Below are 9,594 nucleotides of genomic sequence, written 5' to 3'. Positions count from 1 at the left end.
GGAAAATGGGGAAGGGAGGGGGGAACAGATCAAGGAAAGAGAGGGGGAAAGAGAGGAGGGGGGGAGGGGGAGAAACCCCTCCCCTTCAGCTGTGCGGCACTTCCTTAAGGTCTGCTAGGGTTTTGGGATTTTTCTAGAAATATGCAGTTCTATGTTGAACGTGTCTTTGGAGTGCTTTAAGCACGATTTGCAATATTGTATGGACTTGCACAATTTTTGTTGGGAACTAGTAGCTCATATTAGAACGCCAGTAAAAGGCCAAGTAGCCGGAAGCAGAGTGAACGTCCCGCGGTACAATACGGAGTATTTTTGAGATTTTCAAAATAAGTCCGTACAATTAGGGTTTATATATATATTATGATGTAACCGTGAATTATTAATAGAAAAGTACAGCCACACTCTCTGTGGACGTAGGCACATTGCCGAACCACATTAAATCTGTATCTCAACTCTCTCTTAATCTCTCTCTTTTCGATTATATATTGGTCACCATTGTTGTGCACAATAACAACAATTTTTCACCTTGAAACTCTCAAAGACATTATACATAATTCTGCATAGCATAATTGTTCAATTGAACCTCGTCGAGCACTAATGACAACTACATAGCAAGGCATACTTATGATAGGGAAATGCCATGATCATTGTTGTTTATAGAAGGTTTATGCCAACTTGTAACAATCATTGAGCTTTAATTTCATCTTGATTTATTTTGTTTTCTCTTTCTTTTTTTTTTCTTTTTTTTTTGGAACATAAGATAAGCTTGGCTTTAGACATATAATGGAGCACCTAATTGAACGGGGATATTGCAAATGGGGTGTTAATTGGAGTGATAAATAATAATTTACCCTAACAAAAACTGATATCAGATGCCTGCAAAGTTAACAGGCCAGAACTTCAAAATACAAATCCTTGAACGAATTAATTATTAAAGCCATATTATAAAAAGTTCATCATCTTCCCATTCCCATAGCTGTTGCTTTTCCTGTTGTTGTAGCAGCAGTTGATGCTCTACTTTTCCACTGCATCTTCAATCAATTATTTATCTTCCAATAAGTTGCATTATGTCTTGGATATCAACTACCTCGCTGGCCTCTCAGACAAGAAATCACAATGAAAGGCAGAAATAAAGGGACTGCCATTATACTCTGCATCTTCTCCTATTACACGTTAACTCAATGGGCCAATCACCCAGTTATTGGCATAATGGCACCGCCCTTCTTGTGAGAAGCAGGGTGTGTCTATATCTGGGTTCACCTCCAGGGTTGGGAGTATCAAGAACATGACAGCTTGAAATAAAGAGAGAGACATGTTAACATTCATCTAATAATGCTAGCGTGATATTTCCAACCAATCATTAATTTTATTTAAGAAAAACAATCTAAAATCCTGTCCGGAATATAAAAATGTCAACAAGAAAAATGGCTAGTCAACTCTGCTCGCTACCTCTAGCAAGCCTCGGTACTTCCGAGCAAAATTACTGTAGCACAGGCGAGATTGCTGCAGGGGGTATTTTGAGGGAGCTAGGCAAAATTTGGCTCTTATGGGGGATGGTCGGATTACTCCAACCATACCCTTGTGTGGTAGACCACCCTCTTGAGGTTGAAGAGGTATTCCCAACTACTTAAAAGATAGTCCAGCCATCCCATTAACTTTTTTTTCATTATAGTTTTGTTTGATGCGGCTTAATTCCAGCTATTCATTTTAAATGAACAAGTTGGATACCCGAATTGCAGGCATATTAAGGTATTTAATCCCATAGCAAGAGATTCCATATCCTTAGCAATGGAAGAGTCAAAGAGTAGGTTGGAATCAAAATACAACATGATTTGACTTCCATATTGTTTAGGAGATAAATATTTAGAGAGTTTTTTTAATAAAATTATAATATAGTACGTTGAAATATCACCTAATTCAAAAACTTCCATTTTCATTTTGTAATCCATTATATTCTAGTAACCGCTTACACTTTAAAAATTAAAAAGGAAAAAAAATTCGACTTACACTCATAAGCGTATATCATTCAATAATCTCTCAACAATTATCGCCTCATATATGAGTCATATGTCATGTACGTTCTCTATCCATGTTCCGATTACGAAAAGGACTATCATCAGTTACCATATCGTACATCACTATTAACACTAATACCACTTGTTGAAAGGATAAATGCATGAAGAATTTTTTTTTTTTTTTTGTGATACTATAATATAATATATAGAGGCATCATTTAACATAAAAGTTTAAGTTATAGATTTGGAATCAATTATATTATATGGATTATCTACACTAATGACATTATTTTTTGACATGTTTGCACAAGGGGAGGGAAAGGGGGAAGGGGTCCCCAACTGATTAAATTACCTTTTTTGAGGACTACACTAATGACATTATTCAATGTTTGACTAAATTTTATTTTATTTTTTTATATTTATGTGCATTTGTTATTAGTTCTGATGCCGAAGTTTAAAATACGAATTAAAACGCTATCTCTTGTTAAAGAGATACTTGATATTTATCAAAGTAATATTTTTTACTAAGCTCTTGTTCATCTGTCATGCAATTGGATGATGTAACAGTAAAATTCAATCATTGAATCAAAATTTATATAAAAATAAAAGACTAATTTTTATTGTCAGGTCATCCAATTGTATGATAGTTTTACATGAATTTATTAAATGGAATTACTCTATCCATTATTATGAGTTGGTTTTGCAAGCAGAGTATGGTAGCCAATCACCATCATCTTTCATAATTAGTTAGCGGTCCCTTTTAATTTCGCACAGCATTGATGTATTGTGCACCAAATTATGGTAGATGTAAATGACATTCTAGTCATGACACTCCACAATTACACCATATAGCCCACTAGAGGGCACGTGAGATGTTCTAGAGCAGGGTAAAATAACACTTAGTTGCAAATTGCAATGTAGGCTTTAGGCTTTTGGGCTTGGTTGGCTGTTGGAGGCTTTAGCAGAAACTTTTTGTGCAATCAAAAATAATTTGGGTTTATTTGGCTCATATAGGTCAAGTACAAAGATTGGGATTCCCTGAAATTTTCTGTCCAAATTTCAAGACATTTGGGCAGGATATAAAAGAACGGATTAGGCTTAAGCGCTGTAAAAAGAAAGGTATATATGTTGTAGATTTTCAACCGTCCAAATTTAAGCCAAATCTTAAAAGATTACCCCGAGCTTTGAGTTACTTGAATAGGTAAGCCTTGAACTCAGGCTGTCCACTTCAAGACCTACATTCTCTTTTCTCATGCCCTACCCAAATGATGCCAACTGGCAACTACAACCCATTTATGGCCTCTAGGCTCCAGTGTCATCTGTTTACCGCACCTAAGCCAGATCCTAAGAAAACGCTTCGAGTTTTGAGATGCTTGGATAGGTAGGCTTGTGACCTACCTCAAAATCTAGGGTCCTATTTCTCATTCCCTACCCAAATGATGCCAACTACAACCATTTATGACATGTAGGCTCTAGGGCCATATGTGGTGCTTGAAGGGCCAAATTGTATTGTATCTGCAAACAACTCAATAAGGGTTGATGCTTTTATTTTATGCCAGGAAAATTTATAAACCACAATAATAAATTGTATGTCAATTGCGTAGAAACTAATTTATAAACCACATGTGAGCCGATGGAAGATTTGGGCCTTTTGTTGACTACTGTAACTTTCCAACAGACCAAGTGACAGTCACGTTTAATATAGCAAAATTTAAGGCGTCCCGCGTGGTGGAAAAATGAACTAGTCGACCCTAGTCCTTTAGTTTCTTTCTATGCAAATTAATGAAATTGTTTTTTTTGTAAAAAATAATAATAATAATATTTTTTTTTTGAAAATATTCTTTTGATATTTGGCTTGCGATGACGAAAAATGGCTACAATTTTCAACGACTTTGAGCAGTGATTTGACAATTTGAGAAGAAAGAAACTTAAACTCATAAAATGGTTTACGGTTTTAAAAGAGATAAACTATTTTACGAAAATTAAAAATGATATTCCTGATTGTTGATGTTCAGATCAACATTGACCTCACATCCACCTACTAGAGAGAAGCCTGCACAAAAGAAGATAGGAGGTTAGAGAGAATCACCGGTGAGCGCCCGGGGATCTCGCCAACATATTCATTTGTGATGTGGGAGCTCTTCTCACTCTAGGCTGTTAGAGAGAGGCTAGTATGGCGTGGGATTGCAGTCTTGTGAGTCTTTCCCCGGTGAATCCTGTACTTGGGTGGATCATTTACCGAATGTCAGCTTTGTAGCCCATGCTTCAAACTTGCAACCTATTTGCAACCCATTCGGCTTGGTCGGGGGTTCATTGACACTTTTTTCTTAATAAGTATTAAAGTATTGATTAAATGATTAAATTTATTTTTTCCTATCAACTAAAGCTTGTGAGAAAAGTTGTGATTTAACATTGTATCAGAATTAAAAATTTCAAGTTAATCCACCACTTAAATTAAGTATTCCATGAGTTCCTTTGGGTAATTTCCAGGCCATCCACATGTCTATTTGGACTTCTTCGTGTTTAATAAGTGATAAAGAGCAGGTGAAATTCTTAAACTTGGGCGGTTGCAACAATTAATGCAGAGGCACCGCCCCCTGCCACTGAGACAGAAAGCTTGCCTGACACTAATTCCGATCTCTTTGGAAAGTATCAGAACAGAACAAAAAGGATAAACTAATAATCTTGCAAACTATAATCCTTTGAAAGATTTACCAGCAAAAATAAAAAATGTTAGCATTGCCTGCACTTGGGTAAACTTTTTCACCTTACTTCAGAGAATTGGCCAGAGAGGAATCTAACACCCTGCAGTATTCACCTCAAAAAGGTGCTGTAAATCAAAGGATATTCCACAATACATAGCTTTTTCTTGCCGCATGAAGACAATAAAGCATTTTCTGCTGCTTACAAACATACTTTTTCTTTGGCAGTTTCTTCTTGGAGTTTACATCAACACGTTATGCGCACACACGCTAAAGAAGCGAGTAAAGAACAAAAACAAAGACAAATATACTTCCACTCAATCTATATTCACAATATCTTGAAAGAATTACACTAGTTCCGCAAACCATATTATATGTTTGTATCAGAATGAACCAAATCATTCCTTTACTTCTACACTAAAAATTGGGGAGAAATGAATGTTTTTGGTCGAAAATCAAATCACCCCTTGACATCATCCCTTCTTCTTGTAACCCGAATGTAACAAAAAACAGCTGCAAAAACAACAGTGACAAGCCCACCGATGATGACACCCCCACCAGCCACAGACTTGTCAGAGTGATGCTTTCCCAGCCGTCTGATCATAGCCGGAGCTTCAGCCACTTTGGAGTCTCCCTCACCCTCTGATGACGACTCTGCAGCACTAGAAACAGGCTGATCCGCAATTCTAGACACAACCCCAAGACTCCCAACCTTAATCCCAGGTGGGTTCTGCTCGGATGCCTCAGATGTTGCAACCATGGCTTGGACGACCAGGATCTCAGCTAGTATAAAGCAAACCAGACCGAGCCTGCCCATGTTGTAAACTGGCTGAGAAACACAAAAATGAAGGGCTTGAGACCTCCTAGTTTGGGATGTCAGGTTGGGTTAGGCCAAGTATTTTTTGGCTCACATGTGAAGAAAATATGAAGGAAAATGTAAGGGACTGGGGCACATATATATAGGCGAATGGATGGCTCGGATTGTTGGGTGTGGACGTGTGGTTTTGAAGGTGAGGGGAAGGTGCATCTGGGAACTATTTGGGATTCGAGTCACATGTGAATGAAGGGGGTTTATGAGGAGCAGGTGGAATTCAGTAAACTTTTTTTTTTTTTTATATATATATATATATAAATTTTCAGAAATTTTACTGTTTGAATAGTTAATAATTTGAGTAATAAATATGAGAAAATTCTTAAATTATTTACCTATTTAAACAAGTTTTGAACAACCCTCCCATCTATTTAAATTGTTAATAATAATAAATACGAGAGAACACTTAATATATTTACCTCTTTAAACAAGTTTCGAAAAAAGGCAAATGAATCTTATAAGATTTCTCTCTCTCTCTATTTTTAAATAATTTCGAAAGAAAATTGGAATCCAACTTTTGTGGGAGTGAGAGGGGTGTGAGATAGGGAGAAGGGGTGCATCTTTTCTCGTCAATCTGAGCAGGTGAAAGCGTCTGTGGGAGACACCTGTGTGATACAAAATGACAGGGAACTACAACTGGATCCTCTCGTCTGCTGTGGGCTTCGAGATCTTTTCCGACTTCTTTATGGAAAATGACAGAAGGTAGGGCTGTCAAAACGGGTCCGCGGGTCGACCCGTTTATGACCCGCGGGGACCCGCGACCCGTTTAACCAAGACCCAGACACGACCCGTTTATTAAACGGGTCGGACCCCCCCGACACGACTCGAACCCGGGTTTTTCACAGGTCGCACGACACGACCCGTGAGACCCGTTTAAATAACGGGTCGTTCCGGGTCGATACGACCCGACACGACCCGTTTACCCGTTTAACTTCAAAAATGATTTTTTTTTAATAAAATAATAATATTTTTAGCAATTATCTCTTAAAATTAAACTCCTAGCAGGCTAGCCATACCAAATCACTTAATAGTTAGAAGTTAAGTGGCGTGGGCGGTGGCGTGAGGTCCGGTGAGGCCGAGAGGGAGGAAATTGAGGAATGGCCGAATGGGGTTTTGTTTATAATTCTAGATCTGGACTGGAGGCTTCACGATCTAATCTATGGCTCTTAGCCTCTCTGTGCTGTTTTTACTTTTTCATTTTTTCTTTAATTCTTTTAAGTAAAAAAAAAAAAAAGACAAACGGGTCTGGCGGGTCACCCGCGGGTTGACCCGTGACACGACCCGTTAAGCACTCATAAACGGGTCGACCCGTTTATGACCCAAACCCGTTTAATGTAAACCCAAACCCGCTAATTTCGTGTCGTGTTCGTGTCGGGTTGTCGGGTCGTGTCAAAATTGCCAGCCCTAACAGAAGGGAGGGAAGATGCCGCCCCGCTGCGTCTTCTCGTGCGGCCGCAGTACTAAGATTTTGGTTTATCATTTTTTATATATATATATAAAATAAATTTTTTTAAAAAAAAAAAAGAAAAAGAAAAAAAGGTTTGCTATAAAAATGAAAAAACATATTACATGTTCAGTCTTGTCATTTTTGTTATTAAAAGTATTTTTTGATTTTGTTAATAAATATTAATAACAGCTGAAAATGTATAAAAACATGTAGTTACCAAATAAATAAATAATTTTTTAATAATAAAATAAAAGCTCTATTTTTACCGAATTACGTTTGAAGTCACTTTTGTGTCCATCTTGCGTCACTCTAAAAATGATATACTTTTTAAAATTATCATTGAATTTGTGATTGATCATTATTAAATTTTAATCAAATTGTAATTTTAAAAGTCACATCATTTATGACATTAACATTCTGTTAGGGTTTCTTCTCCTAGCAGAGAGAGCCACCTCTCCCCCTCCTCCCCTCTTCCTCCCTAGTTTTTCTTCCCCTTCCCTCCACGCCTCTTCCCTCCCCCTCTTTTTCCCCTTTTGCTTGTCTTCGTTTTATGCTTGTTTGTTTGTTTTTGGCACCCATACTATCTGAAAATTAGTCATGATTTAACGGATCTTATTTGAGATTGGGATGATTGTATCTTTGACGTCATTTTTTACGTTTGTAATCTCATAGCTTCGGCTATAGTTGCTTCAGAGTTTTTTGCTCTGTATTGTAAGAACTTTATGCTCGTATTATCTTTGAATGAATATGACTGGAATGTTTTCCCCTTCAAATAAAAAAATAAATTAAAAATTAAAAATTAAAAAAAAAGCTACTTCATTTATGGAGTGACTTATAGAATTACTCATTTTTATGCAAAAGCCATGATAGATTCTATAAACTCGGTGGAGAAGGATAGCAGCTGGATGGGGCATATCATTGAGGATATAAAATTGGAACTCCAGGTGTTTAAATGGTGGCAACTTACTTTTACCAGGAGGGAAGAAAATCATGTGGCCCATTTATTAGCTAAATATGCGGTGGAACATGCCCATGAATCTTGTTGGAAAGATGTACCCTTTGACTGTATTCGTGATGCTGTATTACTAGAGCAAGCTTCTCTAGTTTCTTGAATTATAATGAGAAGTCCGTTTTTTATCAAAAAAAAAAAAAAAAAGAATTACTCATTTTTACCGTAATTTTAAACAAATGAAATGATATTAAAGATAAACAAAAATTAATTAAAAACATTAAAAAATACATTAAAAATTAAAAAAATTAAAATATTAATTAAAATATATAAATATAACTTGTAATAAATAAACAATTAAAAAATAAAATTATTAATTGCATAATTAACTTTAATAATATTTACGGCTGGAAAGGAACTTTAATAATACTAGCTAGAATGATAGGATGTACGATCGTGTGTTTAAATTGTGTATATATACATTATTGTTGAGGCACAGCTGCAAAATAGAGGAAAAAAGGGCATCTTTTTATTACGAGCCGCGTGAAAAAAAAAACTTATTTCTAGTAGTTTGAATTAAATACATAAATAGTAAAAAGAGTGATTATTGTTTATTGGGGCAGGCTTTTAAAAAGCTCCGTTATTTCGTCGTTTACTCGCTTTTACTTTCTCTATCTCTCTCCTTTCAAACTTGACGGCGACACAGCGATCCTATGACTTCTTTCTTTTTTCGGAGGGGGCCCGCCCTATGATATGCTATTGCTAGAATCTTCTACAACCTATTGATAATTGGTTCGTTTAAAACTTTTTATAAGTTGCTTTTTTTTTCTTTTTTTTTTTTGTTAGTGTGATATAAACGTAAAAATAATTTTAAATATTTTTGGATTTTTTTTTATTTTGAATTGTTTGTTAACTTTTTCTTTTTATGTTAAAAAGTAAAAAATTGTCTAATAAAATGTGAGAGGAAAAAAAAAAGAAAAAAAAAAAGAGAGAAAGTGAAGATGTGTGCATTGCATTGTCCAAAATTCTCTAAATCATATATATATATATATATATATATATATATATATAAAAGCTGAATCACTTTCAAAAATGCCTTAATATTGCGACATGTAGTGTTAACTCTTTTTTTTTTAAAGGATAAACTAGTTTTTTAAGATTGAACCGGTTTTTCAATAGTAAACTGATCATTAAATTAGCTTAATTAAATGCATTTAATTATATTTCAATAATTTTCTTTATATGTGATTTCATTAAATTCAAACATTTAATGCACAATATTAAGTATTATTAATGTCCAAATCAAATAAGGAAATAAATAACACAAATCAAATTATTATGTATTAATACTTTTACTCACTTTAATATTTTTAATTCAAATTTAGAAAATGTTAGACAAGATGATTTTTTTTTCTACATATACTTTATGCATGTAATAACAAATAATTTATAAAATAAGAATTGTTTTTTTTCTAAATAATAAGCCATTGAAAAATAATTTGATTAATAATAGATTATCTACAAAATAATAAAGCCTACAAAATAAAGATCTTCAAATTATTTTGAATTTTTTTTCTCACCGATTTAACTTTCTTTTTTCTTTCTCTCTTCCC

This window comes from Corylus avellana, chromosome ca5, assembly GCF_901000735.1.
Source record: "Corylus avellana chromosome ca5, CavTom2PMs-1.0".
Lineage (NCBI taxonomy): Eukaryota > Viridiplantae > Streptophyta > Magnoliopsida > Fagales > Betulaceae > Corylus > Corylus avellana.
This window is presented reverse-complemented; position numbering follows the sequence as displayed.